Source organism: Rhinatrema bivittatum, chromosome 15 (assembly GCF_901001135.1).
Source record: "Rhinatrema bivittatum chromosome 15, aRhiBiv1.1, whole genome shotgun sequence".
NCBI lineage: Eukaryota > Metazoa > Chordata > Amphibia > Gymnophiona > Rhinatrematidae > Rhinatrema > Rhinatrema bivittatum.
The window spans coordinates 12,169,562-12,192,735 of NC_042629.1; the positions used below are offsets into that span (position 1 = coordinate 12,169,562).

At 45.1% G+C, this 23,174-nt stretch overlaps 1 long non-coding RNA gene across 1 annotated transcript in view; it reads right to left on the bottom strand.

Annotated features, from left to right (window-relative positions):
* The window catches only part of LOC115076445, a 46,506-nt gene extending 24,902 nt beyond the window's left edge, over nucleotides 1–21,604 (bottom strand). The window contains exon 1 of the long non-coding RNA XR_003852763.1: nucleotides 21,477–21,604. This is a non-coding gene — a long non-coding RNA (uncharacterized LOC115076445). The remainder of the gene's footprint in view (nucleotides 1–21,476) is intronic.
* Nucleotides 21,605–23,174: the final 1,570 nt, after the last annotated feature.

Here is a 23,174-nt window from a genome sequence, read left to right on the forward strand (position 1 = left end):
GATCACAACACCCCCGGTAGCAGGGATAGGCCACTCTGCGTGCAGGAAGATCACAACACTCCCGGTATCAGGGATAGGGCACTGCATGGAGGAAGATCACAACACTCCCGGTAGCAGGGATAGGGCACTGCGTGCAGGAAGATCACAACACTCCCGGTATCAGGGATACGGCACTGCATGCAGGAAGATCACAACACTCCCGGTAACCGGGATAGGGCACTGCGTGCAGGAAGATCACAACACACCTGGTATCAGGGATAGGGCACTGCGTGCAGGAAGATCACAACACTCCCGGTATCAGGGATACGACACAAGTTCTAGTCACATTGACTGATCACATTACTTTTTTTGTCAAGCTACAAACCGTTTCCATTTCCCATCCCCCATATATTGTCAGTGGGAACCTTGGTAACATCAATAAATAAGAGGGCAGCCAATAGGAATACATATTCATTCCTAAACTGACCTTAACTGCCCTGAAAAGTGTCAAATTGTATCATTTTCAGTTAGTGCGCGCTAACTTCCTGTTAGCACGCACTAACACCCGTTGGTGCGCAGTAATCGGAAAAACCGATTATTTTACTAAAAAATCATGCCAAACATGATTTTCTTCTCCTGCCAGACGATTTCGATCGTTAAGACGATCGGGCACACAATTCACATCCCTAATGCCTAAGTCCTGCCAGGCCCAGTAATTAAGGGCTCAACCTGCAGAGAACATGGGGAGAGATACAGAGGCATTATGACATTTTCCGTTTTATTCACCATTCCTGTTGCGGAGGTGGATTCTTGGCCCAAGGTGGAGTTGGCGCTACCGTGGGGAAACCCCCACGGGTCCCCACAGTTGGGAGGCGGAGCAGACCAGGAAGCGGTGGTCGACTGGAGCTTCACCAATACCAGCCCTCGTTCCCCGCAGGTTGAGCCCTTGGGTACCGGGGCCAGCTGGTCTTAGGCGGGGCCCCACATGGTTGATCCCAAGGAAGGTGTTCAGAACAGGGAGCCAGGAAGCAGCAGAGACACACAGTCCAAAGGAGCTGAGTCCAAGACAAGGCCTGGATCCAGAAGCCTGGACAGGCTGAGGCAGGCTAGAGAACAGGAACAAGTTAAGTCTGGGTTTGTAAGTAGGCAGAAGCCTAAAAGAGGCCTTTGATACTGTAAATCATGACATACTTCTAAATAGACTAGAAGAAATAGGACTAAACAACAAAACTATCAAATGGTTTAGATCATATCTAAGTAACAGATACTTTCAAGTACAAATCAAAGACACTATGTCGGATAAAATAAACCTTCAAACAGGCGTACACAAGGATCCGCCCTATCTGCTACACTTTTTAATATATACCTACTCCCATTATGCCACCTGCTAGCTGGTATGGGAATTACACACTATATATACGCTGACGATATTCAGTTAATATTACCCATTGACGACACAATTGAGAAAACATTAAACCTAGCTAACATGTATCTAGATATCACCAAACAGCTACTAAACCAAATGGAGTTGGTAATCAATATAGAGAAGACAGAATTCCTACATTTGGAACGAAAAAATATGGAGATCACACAGAGCCCAATCACACTCAATAACAGCCAACAAATAATACTAGCAGAGAAAGTACGGAATCTAGGAGTAATAATTGACTCAGAACTAAGCTTAAAACAACACATATCTCTAAAAGATAAGGAAGGATATGCCAAACTCATGGTTCTCAAAAGACTAAAACCACTTCTAACAACCGCCAACTTTCGATCAGTACTACAAGCATTGATATTTGCAAGCACAGATTATTATAATGCCCTTCTACTAGGTCTATCATACACCTCACTAAGACCACTACAAATATTGCAAAACACAGCTGCAAGAGTTTTAACTGGCAAAAGTAAAAGAGAACACATCACTGAAACACTGGCGGAATTACCCTGGCTTCCCATTGAACAAAGAATCAACCTAATAAACGAAGGTTGACTGACGTGCCGCAAATGCGCAGTAGAGAGCAGCTCTACCGCGCATGCGAGCACGTCGGTCACAGTGTGCCTCTTAAAAATAAAAATGGTGCTGTAGGAGCGGCGGCAGCGGCGGCCCGAAGACCCGGAGCGGCGGCCCGAAGACCCGGAGCGGCGGGAGCGGCGGCGGCGGCACCGGCCCGAAGACCCGGAGCGGCGGCGGCGGCCTGAAGACCCGGAGCAGCGGCAGCACCGGCCCGAAGACCCGGAGCGGCAGCCCGAAGACCCGGAGCAGCAGGAGCGGCGGCCCGAAGACCCGGAGCAGCGGCGGCCCGAAGACCCGGAGCGGCGGGAACGGCAGCGGCAGCCCGAAGAGCGGCGGCGGCGGCACCGGCCCGAAGACCCGGGCAGGAGCGGCGGCCCGGAGCGGCAGGAGTGGCGGCCCGAAGACCCGGAGCGGCGGCGGCATGCAGCGCGAGAGAGGGACAGACGGACGGAAGGAAGAGTTCTGTCCCTCCCTCGCGCGCATGCCGCCGCCGCTCCGGGTCTTCGGCGGAGATCGACTGAGGGGAGGAGGGAGAGAGGAGTGACTGAGGGGAGGGGGGAGGAGTGGAATGAGGGGAGGGAGGGAGGAGTGACTGAGGGGAGGGGGGAGAAGGAGGGAGGGGAGGAGTGACTGAGGGGAGGGGAGAGAGGGAGGGAGGGAGGAGTGTGGAATGAGGGGAGGAGGGAGTGACTGAGGGAGGAGGAGGGAGGACGGAGTGACTGAGGGAGGAGGGAGGGAGGGAGGAGTGACTGAGGGGAGGAGGGAGGGGGAGGGAGGAGTGAACTGAGGGGAGGAGGGAGGAGGGGGAGGGAGTGACTGAGGGGAGGGGGGAGAGAGGAGTGACTGACTGAGGGGAGGGGGATGGGAGGAGTGACTGAGGGAGGTCGTGACTGAGGGGAGGGAGGAGGGAGGAGTGGACTGAGGGGAGGAGGAGTGATCAGGGGAGGAGGAGAGGGGAGAGAGGAGTAACTGGGGGTAGGGGTGAGTGACTGAGGGGGATTGATGAGGGGAGTGACTGGGGGAGGTGGGAGGGAGAATGAGGGGGAAGGAAATGATCCAAAAAAAATGTTAATGTAGCCCATTTTTAACGGGCTTAACGGCTTGTACAATATAAAACACTATGCACCATACATAGGTGGCTCTCCTCATCACATCTATCCAAGGGGAACATCTCCCCGGACGCATCACGCATCTCACAGTGGCCTTCCGCCTCACCGTGGGAACCCTCCACGAGGAAGAGATATCCTTGTATGTCTTGAAAAACTCCACACACCCAGTCATACTGGGCCTTCCCTGGCTCCAAAGACACGGACCCCAATTTGACTGGCAATCATTCCAGCTGATTCAGTGGGGCCTGCAATGCCAGAAACACTGCTTAAAACAAGTGTCCCCAGCAATGACCGTCCTAAAGACTAGAACCCTCGCCGGCCTACCAGCTCAGTACTCTGACTTCGAGGACGTCTTTTCTAAACAAAAGGCAGACACACTGCCTCCACTCCAAAAGTATAATTGTCATATCAAACTTCTACCTGGCACTACACCTCCCAAAGTTAGAACCTATCCATTCTCACTCCCGGAGACCCAGGCGATGTCCGAGTATATCAAAGAGAATCCAGAGAAAGGGTTCATCAGACCTCTGACTCCCCAGCAGGAGCGGGCTTCTTCTTCGTCAAGAAGAAGGATGGAGGACTACGCCCTTGTATTGACTATCGTGGGCTGAACGCCATCACCCACAAGGATCGCTTCCCGTTACCCCTCATCAGCGAATTATTTGACCGCCTGCAAGGGGCCCAGATCTTCACGAAACTCAATCTACGAGGAGTGTACAACCTCATACGCATCCAGCCTGAGGACATATGGAAGACCGCTTTCAACACCAGGGATGGCCACTACGAGTACATAGTGATGCCTTTCGGCCTTTGCAATGCCCCTGCAGTGTTCCAATGCCTGATGAATTAAATCCTCCGAGATCTACTTTATTCATTCGTAGTTGTATACCTAGATGACATCTTGATATTCTCAAAAGACCTGAAGTCCCATCGCTCCCACGTCAGAACTGTTCTTCAACGCCTCAGAGAGAATCACCTCTACGTGAAACTAGAGAAATGCAAAATCGTTTACCCTTCCTGGGATATATCATTTCCAATCAAGGATTTACAATGGATCCTGAAAAGCTTCAAGGGATTTGTGACTGGCCCCAGCCAGTAGGCTTCCGGGCCTTACAAAGATTCCTTGAATTCATGAAATATTATAGGAGCTTTAATGCCAACTATTCCACATTAGCCGCTCCACTCATTGCGATGACCAAGAAAGGTACCAACCTCCGGGATTGGAGTCCCAAGGCTCAAGCAGCATTCCATGCATTAAAAGAAGCTTTTTGTTCTGGTCCCTGTTTATGACATCCCAACCCAAACTGCCCATTTGTCGTTTAAGTCGATGCATCCGCCATTGGAGCCGGGGCGGTGTTGAGCCAGTACTCCTCCAAAGGTACATTGGTACCATGCTCTTTCTATTCCCACAATTTTCACCTGCGGAGCAAAATTAAACAATTGGAGGCCGTGAACTCCTAGCCATCAAACTAGTGCTGCAGGAGTGGCGACCATGGCTAGAAGGTGCCCAACACAAATTTACTATATTCACAGATCACAAGAATCTGGAGCACCTAAAAGAGGCACAATTATTAAACCCAAGACAAGCCCAATGGGCATTATTCTTCGAGTGATTCAATTTTGAGCTGCACTACAGGCCAGCTTCAAAGAACCTCCATGCAGATACACTCTCGCGCTCCCTCGAGCCAGAGGACACACCGGACATCCCAAGACATATCATTGATCCGGCCTGTGTGTCTCTTGTGGTTACTACCACCGTACCTGCCGGAAAGACGGTCATTCCACGCCGACTATGTGAACGTGTTCTCCGCTGGGCCCATGACTCAAAGCTAGCCGGACATCCTGGTCGAGCCAGAACCCTGGAAATGTTGATGCTTCTACTGGTGAACTAGCATGGTAACAGATTCCTGCAATTACGTTGACTCATGTCCTATATGTGCACAACAAAAGCCCCCTACGGGCCGGCCATGGGGACTTCTCCAACCACTTCTAGCACCCACCGAACCCTGGTCCAGCATATCAATTTTATCACCGATCTGCCTCCGCATCAAGATAACACCGTCATCTGGGCCATCATCGACCGCTTCTCTACAATGGCACATTTTATTCCTCTGCGGAGTCTTCCATCAGCTCCTAAACTTGCCAGATTGTTCCTGAGGCACATCTTTCGCCTGCATGGACTCCCCAAAGAAATAGTGTCAGACCGAGGGCCACAGTTCGCCGCGAAATACTGGCGATCATTATGCTAAAAATTCAACATCAACCTGAGTTTCACCTCGGCCTACCACCCTCAGGCTAACAGAAAAGCGAAAAGAACTAATCATACCCTGAAAACTTTCCTAAGGTCCTATGTAAATGACCAACAGGACAATTGGGCTGACTTACTACCATGGGCAGAGTTGTGGCACAACACGCACATTGCTGCAGCCACAGACGTCTCACCATTTTCGGTGGTGTTTGGACATCAACCACGACTACCCTTACCTGTACCCCTCTCCGTGCCTTTGCCAGCAGTGAAGTTCACCGCACAGACCATACGCAATGTATGGAACCAAGTAAAGGAGCATGTGACCAAGCTGCTGAACATTCTAAAAAGTTTGCTGATGCTCATTGGCGGTCAGCCCCAATCTTCCGACCTGGCCAAAAGGTGTGGTTAAGTACCAGACATATAAGACTGTGACTTCCTTCTCATCGCCTAGCACCAAAGTATATTGGGCCATTCCCAATCCTCCGTCGTGTTGGAGCGGTAACTTACCAACTCCAGTTGCCGCAATCCACGGGTATCCACAATACCTTCCACGTTTCCTTGTTAAAGCCACTCGTGCTCTCCTGGCGTTCTCGCAAATATCCTCCTCCTCCACAGGTCTCCAAAGAACCCGACAACACCCTCCAGGTAAGAGAGATCCTCGACGTCCGTTGGTGTCGAGGCCGCTGGGAATATCTTCTTACCTGGGAAGTGTATGGGGCTGAAGAAAACTCCTGGGAGCCCTCACAAAACATCCTCGACAAGGACCTCCTTCGGGGTTTCTATAGGGCGCACCCAGACAAGCCTCGCCTGAGGAGGGGGAGGCCTAGAAGTGGGGGTAATGTTGCGTGTCCTGTCCGTGCTCAGCCTGTGTCCAGGCCTGTTCACCTCTCTAAGAGCTCCACAGATCCCGAGCCATCCTCCCCTGCTGCTGCGAGTACTGCCAGGCCTTGGCATCCTGCAGCGGCTGTCGCCATGCCTTCCACCTCCAGTCAGGTCTCACGGCGGGGCTCGGCATCCTCCATGGCATTGGCCCTGCCCCTAGGCACGCGAGCGCGCCAACCGCCCAGCTCCTTAAAGGGCCGGGGCGGATCCCAGCTCCACGGCCCGCCCTGATTGAATGCTGCTTAAAAGGAAGTGCCTGCCTGCAGTTCCTTGCCTTGGCAATCGGGTTGATCACGCTGTGATTTCTAGTTTGCCTCTGCGTTTCCAGTGTCTGTTCCAGTCTTGTTCCAGTCTCATTCCAGTTCTGTTCCAGTGTCCTTCTGTTCCTTCGTCTCTCCAGGTAGTACCTCTCAGACTGTCTTCTAGGTACTGACCTCTGCCTGTTCTTGACTACGTTGATTGCCGCCTGGATTTGACCCTTGCCTGTTTCCTCGACCACGTCTGAATGCTGCCTGGAACTGACTTCTGCCTGTCCACTGACCATGCCTGACTGCCACCTGGAACCTGATCTCTGCTTTGGCTGACTATCCACGGACTGACCACTGGTATTGACCCCTGCTTTGGCTGACTATCCACGGACTGACCACTGATATTGACCCCTGCTTTGGCTGACTCCGCTTCCTTGACTCTGGCCTTGATCCTTGCCATACATTCAGAGACTCTTCTGGCCTTCTCTGGCACCCCGGACTTTTAGCCTGAACATTGACCGCGCACCCTTGATCGTGATGGGCACACCTCTCAACTTTCTTTCAAGGAGATCCTGCTAGGCCCACCTAAGACCAGGTGGCCCGGGTAATCAAGGGCTCAACTTGAGGGAACCCCGGGTTGCTATTAGTGAAGCTCCAGCTAACCTCTGTGGCAGGCGCTCTCTGGGTCCGACCAGGGAGCCTACCAATCCTGCACTAGGCCAAGGGTCCACCTCCCGGCGCAACAGATTTATTTACATGGTACTTTCTGGAAATTTCTTCCACCAGTGCGGAATGTTAACTGCATTCTAGCTGGGTTGTAAATCACCGGTAACATTAGACTTGCAGATTGTGCCGTGGTCCTTTTTCAAGTACTAATCTTATTTTTCTTGACCATAAGATTTGATTTTTTTTTCCTGACATGAATTACAAACCACAAGTTAGGAGGAGAATGCTCCCTGAACTCAAGAGAATGCTTTGGAGATTGGAGCCATGTTCATATCAAAGTTTCCTTGCAAATGGTTCCTTAAAATTAATAATAAGAACTGTATGTTTTTGAATCAGTTAATTATCTGCTTTATTATAAGCAAGCATGAAAACTAAACACTGTGCTCACAGTTCTCTCTGTAAGTGATAAGATCCTCTGTACTTAGCTAATTTTGGCATTAATTTATCTTGTGAATAATAATTTAGATAACAGTATACTCATTTGTTGACTCAATAAATTGTAGGTTTATACAAGACAGAAATTTATGTGGTTGGTGTTGAATATTGAGATTTTTGAAGTTTTTTTGTACCTTTCTCTCTGATTGCTGTGTCTTGAATATAAGTTTAAATTTGAAAAATACAAGGGTATAAAAACTTTGCAAATTGCAAATTTCACAAACTCTGCCCCCTTGCGGACATTCTGTGCCCAGCCTATTGTTCAATTGAAAACAGCCACATGAACCTCTGATGTTGATCATGGACAAAATGGTTTCTGCTAGCTATGCTGTGTATGGCTACCACTTATGAAAAATGTGCTGAAATAAGACCCTTAGTTTTGAATTGTCAACTGGAGAGCAGAAGCTCTGTGCTCCCTTCCAGTCTGTGCCCAGGGCAGTTGTCCTGCATGCCCTTCATTAGTTACGCCACTCAGACACTACTTGATTCCTCTTATGTGGTATAACCAAGGCTTTATTTTAAATCAGCTAAAACCTAGCTGTAGAATTTTCTGCCTAAAATAAGCATGTATAAGAAATTTGTCAGCTAAAAAAGCTGTTTGCCAGTTTACTTTGAAACACAATATTAAAATGTCTCATACTAAAGCTATCACACGATGTACCTAAACCTTGAGAAAGAAGCAAAGCTGTGCATAGTTCACATTTTAAAGAAAGTAATAAAACATGCCACATTAATTCTAGAATATACTACATTGGAGAATATTTTGGAAACATTTCCTTGTTAACAGTGTCTTCATTTAAATATGTTGGTTGTTGAAATATTAAACTGACAAGAATGCATGGCTTTCCATTCTCTAGAGTATGCATAGATCAATTGTGGTTAAAAATGAGCAGATGGTAAATAGCGCAATGGCATCAAAATGACTCTGATAATAGTTACCACACAGCAATGAGCAGTATTACATCTGCAGTCTGGACATTCTTCAGCACAAGGAAACAGCACATTCAGTGAAGACAGACCCATGCCAAACCCCTGGCTGCATAAGAACATAAGAAAATGCCATACTGGGTCAGACCAAGGGTCCATCAAGCCCAGCATCCTGTTTCCAACAGTGGCCAATCCAGGCCATAAGAACCTGGCAAGTACCCAAAAACTAAGTCTATTCCATGTAACCATTGCTAATGGCAGTGGCTATTCTCTAAGTGAACTTAATAGCAGGTAATGTTCTTCTCCTCCAAGAACTTATCCAATCCTTTTTTAAACACAGCTATACTAACTGCACGAACCACATTCTCTGGCAACAAATTCCAGAGTTTAATTGTGCGTTGAGTAAAAAAGAACTTTCTCCGATTAGTTTTAAATGTGCCCCATGCTAACTTCATGGAGTGCCCCCTAGTCTTTCTATTATCCGAAAGAGTAAATAACCGATTCACATCTACCTGTTCTAGACCTCTCATGATTTTAAACACCTCTATCATATCCCCTCCTCAGACGTCTCTTCTCCAAGCTGAAAAGTCCTAACCTCTTTAGTCTTTCCTCATAGGGGAGTTGTTCCATTCCCCTTATCATTTTGGTAGCCCTTCTCTGTACCTTCTCCATCGCAATTATATTTTTTTTGAGATGCGGCGACCAGAACTGTACACAGTATTCAAGGTGTGGTCTCACCATGGAGCGATACAGAGGCATTATGACATTTTCCGTTTTATTCACCATTCCTTTTTTAATAATTCCCAACATTCTGTTTGCTTTTTTGACTGCCGCAGCACACTGCACCAACGATTTCAATGTGTTATCCACTATGACACCTAGATCTCTTTCTTGGGTTGTAGATCCAAAATCTCTTTCTTGGGTTGTAGATCTCAAAATCCTCAGTAGGGGTGTGCAAGCTGGGGACAAACTTGTTTGCCATGTCTTTCTGCCATCCCTATGACTACTTTCTTATTGTTAAAAGTAGCTTTAGCATTTTATAAACCATTTTTAGGGATGTGCATTTGTTTCATCCGTTTCCTATACAAGCATGTATTATGAAACATATGAAATGAATGCACCTCTAATTGACATGTAATGGGAAACGTATGAAACAAATGCACATCCCTACCATTTTTTGTCTTCTTATTGGAATAGTGCCTTATCCTTTTTTTGTGCCAAATAAAAAGAAATACAGTATTATCTTAGGGGCGGATTTTAAAACAATATGTGTGCCGGTACTTTTGTTCGCGCCACTGGCGCGAACAAAAGTACACCAGATTTTATAAGATACGCGCGTAGCCGTGCGTATCTTATAAAATCCACGGTTGGCGCACGCAAGGGGGTGCACATTTGTGCAACCTGCGCGCGCCGAGCCCAGCGCGGCCTGCCTGTTCCCTCCAAGGCCGCTCCGAAATCGGAGCGGCCTCGGAGGGAACTTTTCTTCACCCTCCCCCCACCTTCCCCTACGTAACCCACCCCCCCGGCCCTATCTAAACCCCCCCCCTTAACTTTGCGCGCGTCGCCGGCAGCCCCGCTCCGTCCTCCGGTCCTGGGGGCGTGGTCCGGAGGCCTCGACCACGCCCCGGTCCCGCCCCCGAAACGCCATGGTACGCCCCCGAAATGCCACGTCGTTTCGGGAACGCCCCCTCCCTCCCCGTTTCGAAAGCCCCGGGACTTACGCACGTCCCGGGGCTTTACGTGCGCCGGCGGCCTATGCAAAATAGGTGCGCCTACGCGCGCAGGGGATTTAAAATCCACCCCTTAGCTTATACCTTTCATGGGATTTAGCCTTTTGTAAGCAGATAAGCTCTCAGCCTCCCTCAGAACCTGCTCTGGCCATGGAGATGGGAGGGAGGAAGCAGGCAGCATAGGCCTCTTCTTAGCTTTCCTCTTACACATTCCCTTTTCTTGAACCACATATTCTTTTACAGCCCACATGTTCCAAAACACCAAGCACATTCATTCTGTCACTGTAACAGGAGGCAGGTCTGATAATCAGCTAAGAGTTTTTACCAAAATGTACCAGTGAACTATACTATCAGAAGACCCCATTTGATTGTTTTTGTGATGATAATTTTCTGTTTAATGTTATCATAACACAATTATTCTATTTCTCTCTCTAAACACACATTTATTTATTAAAAACATTTATGTTTTGCCTATAACAAAAGAGTGCTAAGCGAAGAACAATATAAAACAAAATACAAACAAAAAATACACAAACATAATATACAAAACCAGCTATCCAATATAATGACTATCAGACTCTGCCCAATATTTCCTGCTACCCTGTAAATACTAGCTAAGTACTGCCAAAAGCCTCCTTAAATAAATAGCATTTCAAATGCTTTTGAAACTTAGCAATATCATTGGCATTCCAGAACAAGAGGCCAATACAAAAGATTGCTCTTTATCTAGTCCCAGACAGATGGAAGAGCCAATAACATTTTACTAGAAGAACGCAGAGAATGTGATGTTTTATGGAAATGCAAAAGTTCTGAGAGATAAGAAGGGCCAACTCTATTAAGAGCTTTAAATACTAAAACCAGGACTTTAAATTACACCAATGCAAAGTTTGCCAAAGAGGATTTACATGGCCCCACCACTGGTCCCCCAAGACCAAACATGCAGCAGAATTTTGTAGCACTTGGAGCACCCTTAGATGGGATTCAGGGACTCCAATAAAAAGAGAATTGCAATAAACCAAGGATGGTAAGCAAAAATGTCTGTACAATAATGCGAAACTCAGAGGAGCTTAGTCTAGATTTCAAATGACAAAGCATGTGCAATTTATAGTATCCAGAAGGAATAATGTTCTGGATCCGAGGCCTAAAGGACATACCACAGTCAAACAAAAAAACAAGGTTCCTGGTTGAGACTTTGAAGCTAATGGAGACACCCTGAAAAGAGATGTGACTGACAATTTAAACGTATAGGGGCAGATTTTATAACCTGCGAGCGCTGGGTACATTTGTGCGCACTATCCGGTGCGAACAAATGTACACCCGATTTTATAACCTGCACATGCAGCCGCGCACATGTTATAAAATCTGGGGCCGGCACGCGCAAGGGGGTGCACACTTGTGCAACTTGAGCGCGCCAAGCCCTAGGGGAGCCCCGATGGCTTTCCCCATTCCCCTCCACCTTCCCCTCCCTTCCCCATCTAACCCACCCCCCAGCCCTACCTAATTCCCCTCCCCACCTTTATTTCATTAGTTACGCCATCCCCCGGCATGGCCTCTGTGCCGGAGGCCTCGGTCCCGCCCCCAGACCACCCCTGAACCGGCGTCCCACCCACGCCCCCTTCCCGCCCCTTTTTCAAAGCTCCGGGACATACGCACGTCCCAGGGCTTGTGCGCATCGCCGAGCCTATGCAAAATAGGCTCGGAGCGCTCAGGAGCAGGTTTTCGGAGTTACGCGCATAACCCTTTGAAAATCTGCCCCATAGTCATCCTTCCTAGAGAAAGAAAGAGCTTCAGTTTTAGACAAATTTAATATTAAGTGATGAAAAGACATCTATGAATTAATCTTTGATAAACAGATAACCTCCTGTAAAACTGAAAGCAGATTACCCTTCATCAGAAAGCATGACTGAATGTCAACAGCACGAAAACGAAAACGGGGAACACTGGCTTCCAATTCAGTACAAAGAGATGTCATGTAAATGTTAAAAAGAGCTTCTGCTAAAATAGATCCCTGGGGGATGCCTATCTTAGTAACAAACCAATTCGAAAAGGAATTGTTAAAGACCACTTGCTGTTTGGAACCATGCACAAACTCTACTTCTATCACCCATCTCCCAGAGACGTTTCAAAAGAAGGCTGTGGGAGACGGTGTCAAAGGCAGAGGACACATCCAAAAATATTGCTGTCACTGCATTACCACCAGCTAATTTCTGAAATAAAAAATTAGAAACTGCTAAGAATAGAGTCAGTACTGTGATTTTCCCTGAAAATGGAAAATCAGATGTTTCCTTGAAAATGCAAAATCAGATGTTTTTTAAAGTAATATTTAAGTTAGATGTGGACAGCCTTCTCCAATAATCTGCCTAAAGTGGACAAGTTGGTATAGGCCAATAACATGCAGGCCTGTCTACTGGCAAGGGCGCCCTCTTATTGGTTGTATCTGTTTTTTCAGATCATGCAGTGAAAAATGTATAAGGGACATAAAACTCTCCAAAAACTCATCCTGAAGCAAATACAAAACAAAGAATGAACAGGGATCTAAAGAACAAAAGGAATTTTTTTAACTACCCCATAATGGATTCTACTTCCACGCTCCCAATATAATCAAAGTCCTCCCAGTGCACAGCAGAGGACCCTGTCCTAGACAGGTCGAAGTGATCATTACTATCCTCCTCCAGAATTAATACTGAGAAACTATTCTGATGGTTCTTTATCAAAACTTTTATATTTATAATCAGCCGATCTGCCGTCTCAATACTAAAAGTTGCATAATCCTGTGAATTAAAAGAGGAAAGAAATTGAGAGGTCCTAGGTTTCTCTAGTAGATTTCATAGTAGCAGACATAGGCCTGGATTTATCAAAATGCGGTAAGTACTGCATCCAATAGCAAAAGGGGTGTGTTTTATGCTAATATAGCATTTATCACAATTTGTGCTAATTACCTGTGCGAAGAGCTAAGTTAGTGCAAATTGCAATACCATTTTCAGATTCTGTGATAAGTGCCAGACCTGTTGTATTTCCTTATTCAGCCACCAGGGGACCATTGTTAATGGTCCTAGACACATGGGTGGGAGAGAGAGAGAGAGAGAGAGAGAGAACCTAGCCCTAATGTCATGGCCCATAGGTAGTATTTGTATCCCTATGGTAGGCCCACCTAGTAACTCAAGGTGGGGTTTAGGTACGAGTGTAGGGGGTTAGGGGCCACTTTGACATTCTATGTGACACCTACGAACAGAACAGTGGTCTCTTGTGAAGATTTGCTGGCCTTCGGAGTGAGGAAACTCACTCCAAGATGAGATTTTGGCAATGTTCTCTCCACCTAGCTTTGTTCTGTTCGTAGGTGTCACGTAGAATGTCAACGTGGCCCCTAACCCCCTATACTCTTACCTAAACCCCACCTCGAGTTACTAGGTGGGCCTACCATAGGGATACAAATACCTACCTATGGGCCATGACATTAGGGCTAGGTTCTCTCTCTCTCTCTCCAGCTGAAATAGGATGTACAGGAGACATGGCAATGAAACCTTACTACATGGTCACAGCAGCTAACACAATCCAAAGAGGTGTAGTTAAAATCAGTGTTACAGCTGTGCAATAGCTCTTTGCAGACAGGCTAACCCAGCCCACTCTCTGCCCCTAACTCCTCCTATTTTCTGAATTTGCATCACACCATATGATATGGTGCGATCGCATGCAGTAAACACGTTTACGCATGCGAAAACGCCTTATCGCATTTTGATAAATGACCCCCATAGAATAATAGAAATGACGGCAGAAGAAGACCAAATGGCCCATCCAGTCTGCCCAGCAAGTTTCGCACTTTTTTTTTCTCATCTGTTACTCTTGGCTCTTAGTAACCTTTTGGTTCTATTTCCCTTGAACCCCCACCATTAATGTAGAGAGCAGTGTTGGAGCTGCATCTGTGAAATATATAGCTTAGGGGTAATAACCGCCGCAATAAGCAAGCTACACCCATGCTTATTTGTTAACCCAGACTATGTAATTCAGTCTTTGTTGGTTGTTGTCTATATATAGAACCACTTTTCTTCATTCCCCCTGCTGTTGAAGCAGAGAGTTATGCTGGATATGCATTGAAAGTGAAGTATCAGACTTTCTCCCCTGCCGTTGAAGCAGAGAGCTATGCTGGATATGCATGAAGTAAACAATGAGAGAGGAAGATACTCACAAAAGTAGTTTCTCTCAAAGACTCAAACAATGTTTTAATCTTGAGGCTCAATAGGTCTGATGGGATGCAACAGATAAACATTTATGCCAAGACCTTTCTGCTTTGTGTGTGGTTCTCTTTTTAGCAATCAAAGCAGTGTTAAACCACAGAACCCTGGAATAGACAAATTCCTAATTAATAGCAGTAAGTACCTCAAAAAGAGCTGAGGACAACTGATCTGCAGATTCAAAATTTAATTGAGGCATTACACCTTCCAGGGGCGGATTGCGGAAAATATTGGACTGAGGGATTTTTTCAAAACTGGCCCATGGGGTATCTGACGCCCGGCTCTTGCAAAGTTGGGAGGGAAGGGGAGGGAGAGGGATGGGATGGTCACACGGCCTTGCAGGCCTCTCTCCTGGCCTGCACAGCTTCCTTCAGCTACTTCATGATGGGCTCTGTCTTGCAGGCCACTCTCCTGGCCCCGCATTCTTCGGGCTGCAGCAGCCCTTCTTCTCTTTGGCTGAAAGTTTATAATTAAAAAAAAATAAATCACGTGACGGGAGCGACCAGCCCACCAGGGAAAGCCCAATCGCCCGACAGGACAATCTGCCCCTGCATCTTCCCATTTATTTTTGAAAGGATCAGGATTAGTTGTCCTATGCACAATCATTTCCTTGGAGCCTGCTAATAACCATTCTCTGGATAGAGTAAATTTACTCTTAAAAAATTACAAAATGATCAGACCAGGCCACAGGCTCAATCAAAGCATCATTTAACACATTAACTTCTGTCAATGCGTCAGTAATGAGCACCTAGTTTAACATATGACCACTTTTATGATTGGGCAATAAAACAACTGCTTTGACTAGTGCAACCTGCTCCTCTCAAGTCTCCTGGCAAGCTCTCTCTCCATTGCAATCTGTCCTAAATTCAGCCGTGCAGCTTATCTTTCGCCAAAGTCACTGCACCCATATAACCCCTCTTCTGAAGTCACTGCATTGGCTCCCCATCCGCTCCCACATATAGTTCAAGCTCCCCTTACTCACCTAAAATGCCTTCATTTTGCAGTACCTCACTAATCTCGCTCTACACCCCTCCTCATGCACTCCGCTCATCAGACAAGTCATTCCTATCTGTGCCCTTCTCCTCTACATCCAATTCCCAACTCTGTGCTTTCCATCTGGCTGCACTGTGTACTTGGAACAGTCTTCCTGAACCGGTGCGTCATGCTCCCTCTCTTGCTATGTTTAAATCACATCTAAAGAACCAACTTTTTTAAGCTGCTATTATTTCTTAGGCCTCATTGTCTGCTTTTAGTCTTATACACTAACTTTCTTTTTATTCATTGCCTTGCTTTATGAAATACCCCATGATTCTTATCCTGTATGTTTATCTTATTAGATTGTAGAATCTGTTGAGCAGGGACTGTCTTTTCTGAGTGTTTATACAGTGCTGCGTGTCTTGTAGCACCACAGAAATGTTAAGTAGTAGCAGTAGTAGAGTAGTAATTTAAATCCAAGGCAGAGATACAATTTTCAAATATATACATAGTGCTGAGTTTTTTTCATTTGCTGCAAGAAAAGCCCATGCAGGTCCTAATTCATTAAGCTTTATTCCCAAAGTCACAGAAAGAGGAAACAAATCCCAAGGCCCTTAGAAAAGGAGAAACCTGGCCTAGCACTCTAGTCTTTAAAACCATAGATGGTAACTTTTAAATAGACGTGCAGACGCACATGTGTGCGCCTGCACGTCTATTTAAAAGCATTTGCCAGCTCGCGTCCAGAGACGTGTCCATTTTATAACATATGCACGTATGTGTGCACAATTTTAAATGGATGCACGCATGTGCACACAAATGCCACTTCTACCACATAAATGGGGAAATGTTATAAGGGATGCGAGCTGACTGCATTTGCCATTTTCCCAGTTCATTCCCAGTTCACCCAGTTAAGGGATAGGATTTCTAAACACCCCTGATTTAATAGCCACCCTTCCCCCTTGTTAGCTTCAACCCTTAAAACCCTGCTGAATAGCCTACATTTTTTTAATACTAACACGCCATCCACAGCAGAAGTAAAATTACGTGTCGGGGTCCCAAGTGTGCACAAGTGACGCGTAAGTATTTCCACGCACATTTCTTGACCATGCTCTGACACGCCACCTCCCCGACCACACCCATGCTCTACCCCTTTTTAGAATCTTTTCCCTTGTGTGCATCCATGAGTGGCTTATAAAATCTTCTCAGCGCACGCTGGTCCAACTTGTGCACATTATCTCCCGGTTTTGGCGCACACAGGGCTTTTAAAATTCACCTTATAAAAACTAAATTATTCAGGCAAATATAAATGACCATCACTGAAGTCATCTGGGAACTTTCAAGAGCATGAAAAGCAATATCTGTTGCTTGTGAGCTGGGTCTGATATAACTAATTACATTCCGAGAAGTAAAGAGTTTCACTCCCTTAAGTACAATATCAATTATGTTGATTAGTTTATGTAATCCAATTTCTGCGATAAGCATCAACAAAAGCCCAAAGTTCTGCAAATTTTTAAGCTGCAATAGACAATGACATTAGCAGTTTACAAAAGAAAAGAGATAATAGCAGAAACTCTGTTATTTGCTTCTTAAATGTACTTTGGTGCAGCACATGCTAACTCGGGGGGGGGGGGGGCATAGAAAGTGGGGTCATAATAAAAGTCATTTCCATGGGGGGGAACAGTGCCTTACCTGCAGAAATGGCCTTCTACAAACTTGCTCACCAGATATGTGGGTCAACCTACGCTCACATGTGCAGGCGTTTACTTGCCTGGAGTATCAGCACTACCGGGAGTGTGGTGGGAAAGGGGTGTGCACTTACAGGCATACTTTTGTGTTTTCTAAAGTAGACATGCAATTTTCCCTTTAAAACTCTGGCACACACATTAGCAGGAGTAAATATGTGTGGGTAGAATTAATGGGATAATTTGCAAACTAAATGCACACACCTACTTTCCCTTTGAAAGCTGGTGTAAGTCTGCAGGTAACTGACAGTAAATGTATGTGGGCTCTTACAATATTACCCCCATACAGTACAGAAACCTCATGGGAGAGGAAAAGTACCAACAATCTTCCAAAGAAAGTAAACAGCAACATCTTCATGTAGAGTCAACAGAGGTCCCTGCCAAAATATTCAACAACATCAACGTGACCGAAAATAAAGGCACAACTTTCATATGCCACTTTTACACAGATTGATATCCTGTTGTTGTAATTCAAGGGAGAATTCATTTGATTAGTGATCAACTAAAATAGTGATTTGTTTGTGTAACTTCACTCTCTGGATGACCTGTTTAGGTTCTGATCCAGCCCAAAACAGAAACACAACATGACAAGCAGCCTCCAGTGGAATGCGTCGCACCAGTATGCTCGGTCTGGTTTTCAAGTTGATTCTCTTTTTAAAAGGACTCATTTGGTGAAGCTGCACTGTTGCATAGAATTCGGATGCTGTGATTTTGCTTATCTGGCATGGAAACATTTAAACCCTGCTCACTGTCAGAGACATTACAGGGATGCTCAAACTGGTCCTCAAGCTCCCCTCCCCACCAGTCAGGTTTTCAGGATATCCCTAATGAAAATGTATGAGCAATATTTGCATATAAAGGAGGTAGTGCAAGCAAGCAAATCTCATCAATATTTATTAGAGATATCCTGAAAAACCTGACTGACTGGGGTAGGCCTCAAGTACTAGGAAGCAAACGTTATGATGTTGTCAATGGAAGCTAGAGCCTAGCTGAGACTAAAAAGCTATGAATAAAGGGTTTTAGGTGCATGTTTAGCTTGAAGGGTTATTTCTTACGTTAAATGGAATGCCACATCTGAAGTTGTGGTTATTTGAACGTTGAAACTTGAAATTGATGCTCCTTGGTTGCATCTAAGATTCTGCAGTGGAGCTTTAGCAATATAGATATGTAAACCCAATTAGTCCCAGCAACATTACAATCTGCTGCACAATGTGGTGTGAAGAATTGTAGATATGTTGTTTATGATTGTATCCCAGTGTATTATAAAATATCATAATGACTTGGGGAGGTTGCTATTTTTAGTATGGTACTGTAAGTTGCTTTAATGTATCTAAATCAATTTTTAAAAAGGATGGTAATTAACTGAGTTGTAATTTGTTTTCCCACCAGATTTCACACATACTCTTTACTGACTCTTAGATATTACTAATTATCTATGGTGTGAATATTATCTCTTTTATTCTCCAAACTCTTCTGCAATTACATTGTATTTTATATTCTAGTTTGGTTGGACTAGCACCTGTTGTTACTAACCTTGTGCAGGTTATACAGGGCACCTTATATGCTTTTTAGCTGCTGTGCATGGCAAAACATCCAGCAATCATGATTGATAGCATAATTATGCAATTAACAATTACATAAGTCATTACAAAGTCATCTTTCAGTCAAACATTTAGAAGAATCTCAGTGTTAACAACTGAAAGACACCATTCAATTTGGAATAGTTCCTGTATTGTTTTGTAAGAACATAAGCTATGCCATACTGGGTCAGACCAAGGGTCCATCAAGCCCAGTATCCTGTTTCCAACAATGGCCAATCCAAGTCTCAAGAATCTGGCAAGTACCCAAACATTAAATAAATCTCAAGCTATTATTGCTTATTAATTAATAGCAGTTTATGGATTTTTCCTCTAGGAACTTATCCAAACTTTTTTAAACCCAGTTACACTAATTGCGGCAACCACATCCTCTGGCAATGAATTCCAGAGCTTAACTATGCGCTGAAAAGAATTTTCTTCAATTCGTTTTAAATGAGCTACTTACTACCTTCATGGAGTGCAGTATCCTCTTGCACCGAGGATGTTTCTCCCAAGGCTACTGCTCAAGAGGGAAAGGTTAGGTCAGCAGTCATAGTTGGTGATTCGATTATTAGGAATGTAGACAGCTGGATGGCTGGTGGGCTTGAAGATCACCTAATATCATGCCTATCCAGTGTGAAGATGCGGATCTCATGGGTTACCTAGATAGGATTTTAGACAATGCTGGGAAGGAGCCTGCTGTCATGGTACATGTGGGCACCAATGACATAGGAAAATGTGGGAGGAAGCTAAATTTAGGCTTTTAGGTAGAAAGCTGAAATCTAGAATCTCCAGGGTAGCATTCTCTGAAATGCTCCCTGTTCCACACGCAGAGGCAGGCAGACCCTCCGGAGTCTCAATGCGTGGATGAGATGATGGTACAGGGAAGAGGGATTCAGTTTTGTAAGGAACTGGGGAATGTTTTGGGGAGGAAGTCTTTTCCAAAGGGATGGACTCCACCTTAATCAGGGTGAAAGCAGGCTGCTAGAGCTAATCTTTAAAAAGGAGAGAGAGCAGTTTTTAAACTAAATCAAAGGGGAAAGCTGACAGTCACTCAGCAGCGAATGGTTCGGAGGGAGGTATCTTCAAAGGATACTAATGAAGCAGTAGAGTTAGGGCATCCCAACAGAGAGGTTTCAATAATAAGAAAAGTAGTCCAAGTATCTATAATTAAACATTCAGCTGAGCTAAAAGATTCCAATTTATCCCTGTCAATTGAAAAGCAGAATGTTAATACAAACAAAAAACACACTTTGAAGTCTAAGAAGTAAGATGGGAGAATTAGAATGTATAGCAGTGAATGATGACATAGACAACTGGCATCTCAGAGACATGGTGGAAAGTGGATAAGCGGCTTCCAGCTGCCCCCGTGCGCCGTGACGTCACGCACGCCCGTTCATGTGCTTTCGCTGGCTTGAGCGCCCGTGCACTATGGGCGTGCGTTCGTCTGTCTTCGCCGGCGGGAACCGCTGGAAGCCGCTTTCGCCGCCGGCTGCCCCCGGGAGGCAGGGGAGCCGCGGCGCGCACCTCCGGAGGAGGGCAGAGAGGGCTGAAACGGCTGAAAGAAAGAAAATAAGTTAACTTTGGTTAAACTTATTCACAATACTTTACATGTCGAGTCGCTTCGGGAGGAGGGGATTTTAGGTTTTTAGGTTTTCTTTTGGTTAAAGTTGCTTCGGGAGGAGGGGAGAGAGGGGAGAGAGGACTGGGGCTGCCCCGGAGACCGGCACCCATGGACGCGGCCAGGACAGGTGAGCGGGGGCTGGGGGAAAGTTTGCCGCCTACCCTTACCCCTGCCTCTAACGTAGGGGTAAGGGTAGGCGGTAAATTAGCAGGTTAAACGCACAGCAAAACGGCAGGGTAAAAAGGCAATAGTCGGGGCGCACGTTACTGAATGGGGGGGGGAATAGCTAATCCGATCATTTACATCTCATATACATGCCGCGGGCGGAAAGGTTACCCGTTGATTTAAAGAAGCAGTAAGGATGGGTTAAAAGGGATAGTGAATCGCGGGTTGGACTAACGCGGCCAAATTGTGAGTAGAAAGCGGGTTAGAAGCAGGGTAACCGCGGCCGCACTTTACTGTATCGGCCTGATTGTAAATCCACAGCTCTAGTAAAGGGCTTCAGGGGTGAACCGGGAAACTATAGACCGGTGAACCTGACTTCACTGCCAGGAAAAATTCTTGGAAACTGTTAGAAAGAATAAAATCACAAAACATTTAGATATAATTGTATCAGGGATGGAGGTAAAAAAAGGTTCAAGTGCTGGATCTCCTCTGATTCAGCCTGAAATCTTTGGATTCCTGTGTTGGAAGCAAAAGATTGAATGGATGGATATAGGCATGCAAAGGTAATTAAAGTATTTTCATGATGAAATATATCAAGTGGAGCAGGAAAGAAGACTGGATTCATGAAATAAAAGCCTGGAGACAAAGGGACATGTTTATGATGAGATGGGTGAGGGTATGGAAAATATTTAACTTAATATTGAACAACACTAGATTCATCCAGTTTCTATATGGTTTGAATATTGATGTGGACCTTACAGTTTTCCTTTAATACCTATTGTGCCATTTATGTTCTTTGGTTATATTAGTGTGTTTGATTCTTTCTTAACTATTTGGCAATGTACTGTTAATTTTGGACTTACCCAAAAAGTTTTTGTTCTTGGCAGCTCCATACAGTCAGCATTTCACATCATTTCCTGGACTTTTCCCATTAATTCTGTTGGATCGTGGCAGAGTCAGAAGACCTTTCTACACCTGAAAGATCAGGAGATCTTTGCTTGAGCATATGTTCCCCCTGATGCAAGATCTCCAAAACGACAGCTGATATCAGAGCTATATATTAATTTAATAACAAGTTACTGTAGGCTTCATGACTTTCATAGCAATGTTTTTAAAGTGGTTGTTACTTATAATGGGCTGTGGGTGAATGATCAAATGGACCAGGGTACCTCTTTTTATAGTGGTCTTACACACACCCAGCTACCACACTACCCATAGTAGTTCAGACTTCGCATTGCTTCAATTGGAACTTCTCACCTAGTTAAACTTTGATTTGCTGTTCCTTGTTTTGTGAAATATTTAAATTAAAATGTTTAGCTTAACAAAAGTTTTCTCTCTTCTGAGTCAATTACTAAATTCTAATTTCTACAAATTACTTCCAAAAAGATGATTTTGAAATGTTTGCAGTATTTAGCATAACCAAAGTTCAAGTAGTGGTTGAATGCTCATTTTAACCTGAAATGACTGATTTATTTCCAGCTATCTGGGTTCAGAAAGAGGGCTCAGATGAATGGGGTAAGAGCTTTCCCAGCATTCAGAGTGATGCCGGCTATTAACAGTTAATGGGTGGGAAAAGGAAAATGCATTGCATGCAGAAATCTGTTATTTCATTTGCTTTATTACCATCTGGTATCATATTGCTCTATGATAGATACTTAACAGGATGGTGAAAGTATTGCTCTGAAACAATTTATAAGTCTCTTCTAAATTCTCAGTGGTAGTAAATACTTGTGTTTGACAGTTTTATCATTAATTGAACATCTATAAAAGATGAATGAGGTACAGAGATATGACGTTATAAATACTTCTCTGGGAGAACCAATATCTGGCTTCTGATTGTGTTTCCACATTTAATGCGTTAAGATCACGCCTGTCCTTGAAAACATTCAGAAAATGGAAAGTCCAGTTTATTTCACATTCACCTTGGTTTCCTTTAATATAGGGTAATCTTTTTCTTTCCAGTTTCAGGGTTGATTTTTTTTTTCAAGTATCTTTGTAAATTATTTGTAGAAGCAGGGACGGTAACTTTCAAAGGGGTGAGCAGTGCACATTGACGTGTGTGTGTTGGCGTGTGCATCAAATAATATGCATGCATCAAATAATATGCATGCACGTTATAAAATAGCCTGGGTGCACGCACATGTGTGCCCAATTTTGTTTGTGTGAACCCAGCCATGCATATTGGTTTTCTGACTTATTAGTCAGGGAATATTATAATGGGTGCACATCCATGCCATGACTAGATCAAGAGTTCTATCAATATAGAGCTAGCTCCTTCAAACCCGTGCTTATACTCTCTCCGGTTACTCCAGGTTTGGCTTTTTTAAACAAATTTTTAGCTTGCACCTCCTCCCTAGCAGAAGTAAAGGTACATGACACTGGACCTGGGTATGTGCTCGGACACATAAGTATTTACATGAACTTCTCTTGGCTATGCCCTGAAATGCCCATGCCCAACCCAGACAATACCCCTTTTTGAAACCGAGTGAGATGTGCAGTGGGAGATGTACAAGCGTCTGCCCAACTTATGTATCCATCTCCTAATTTATGTGCACACTGGG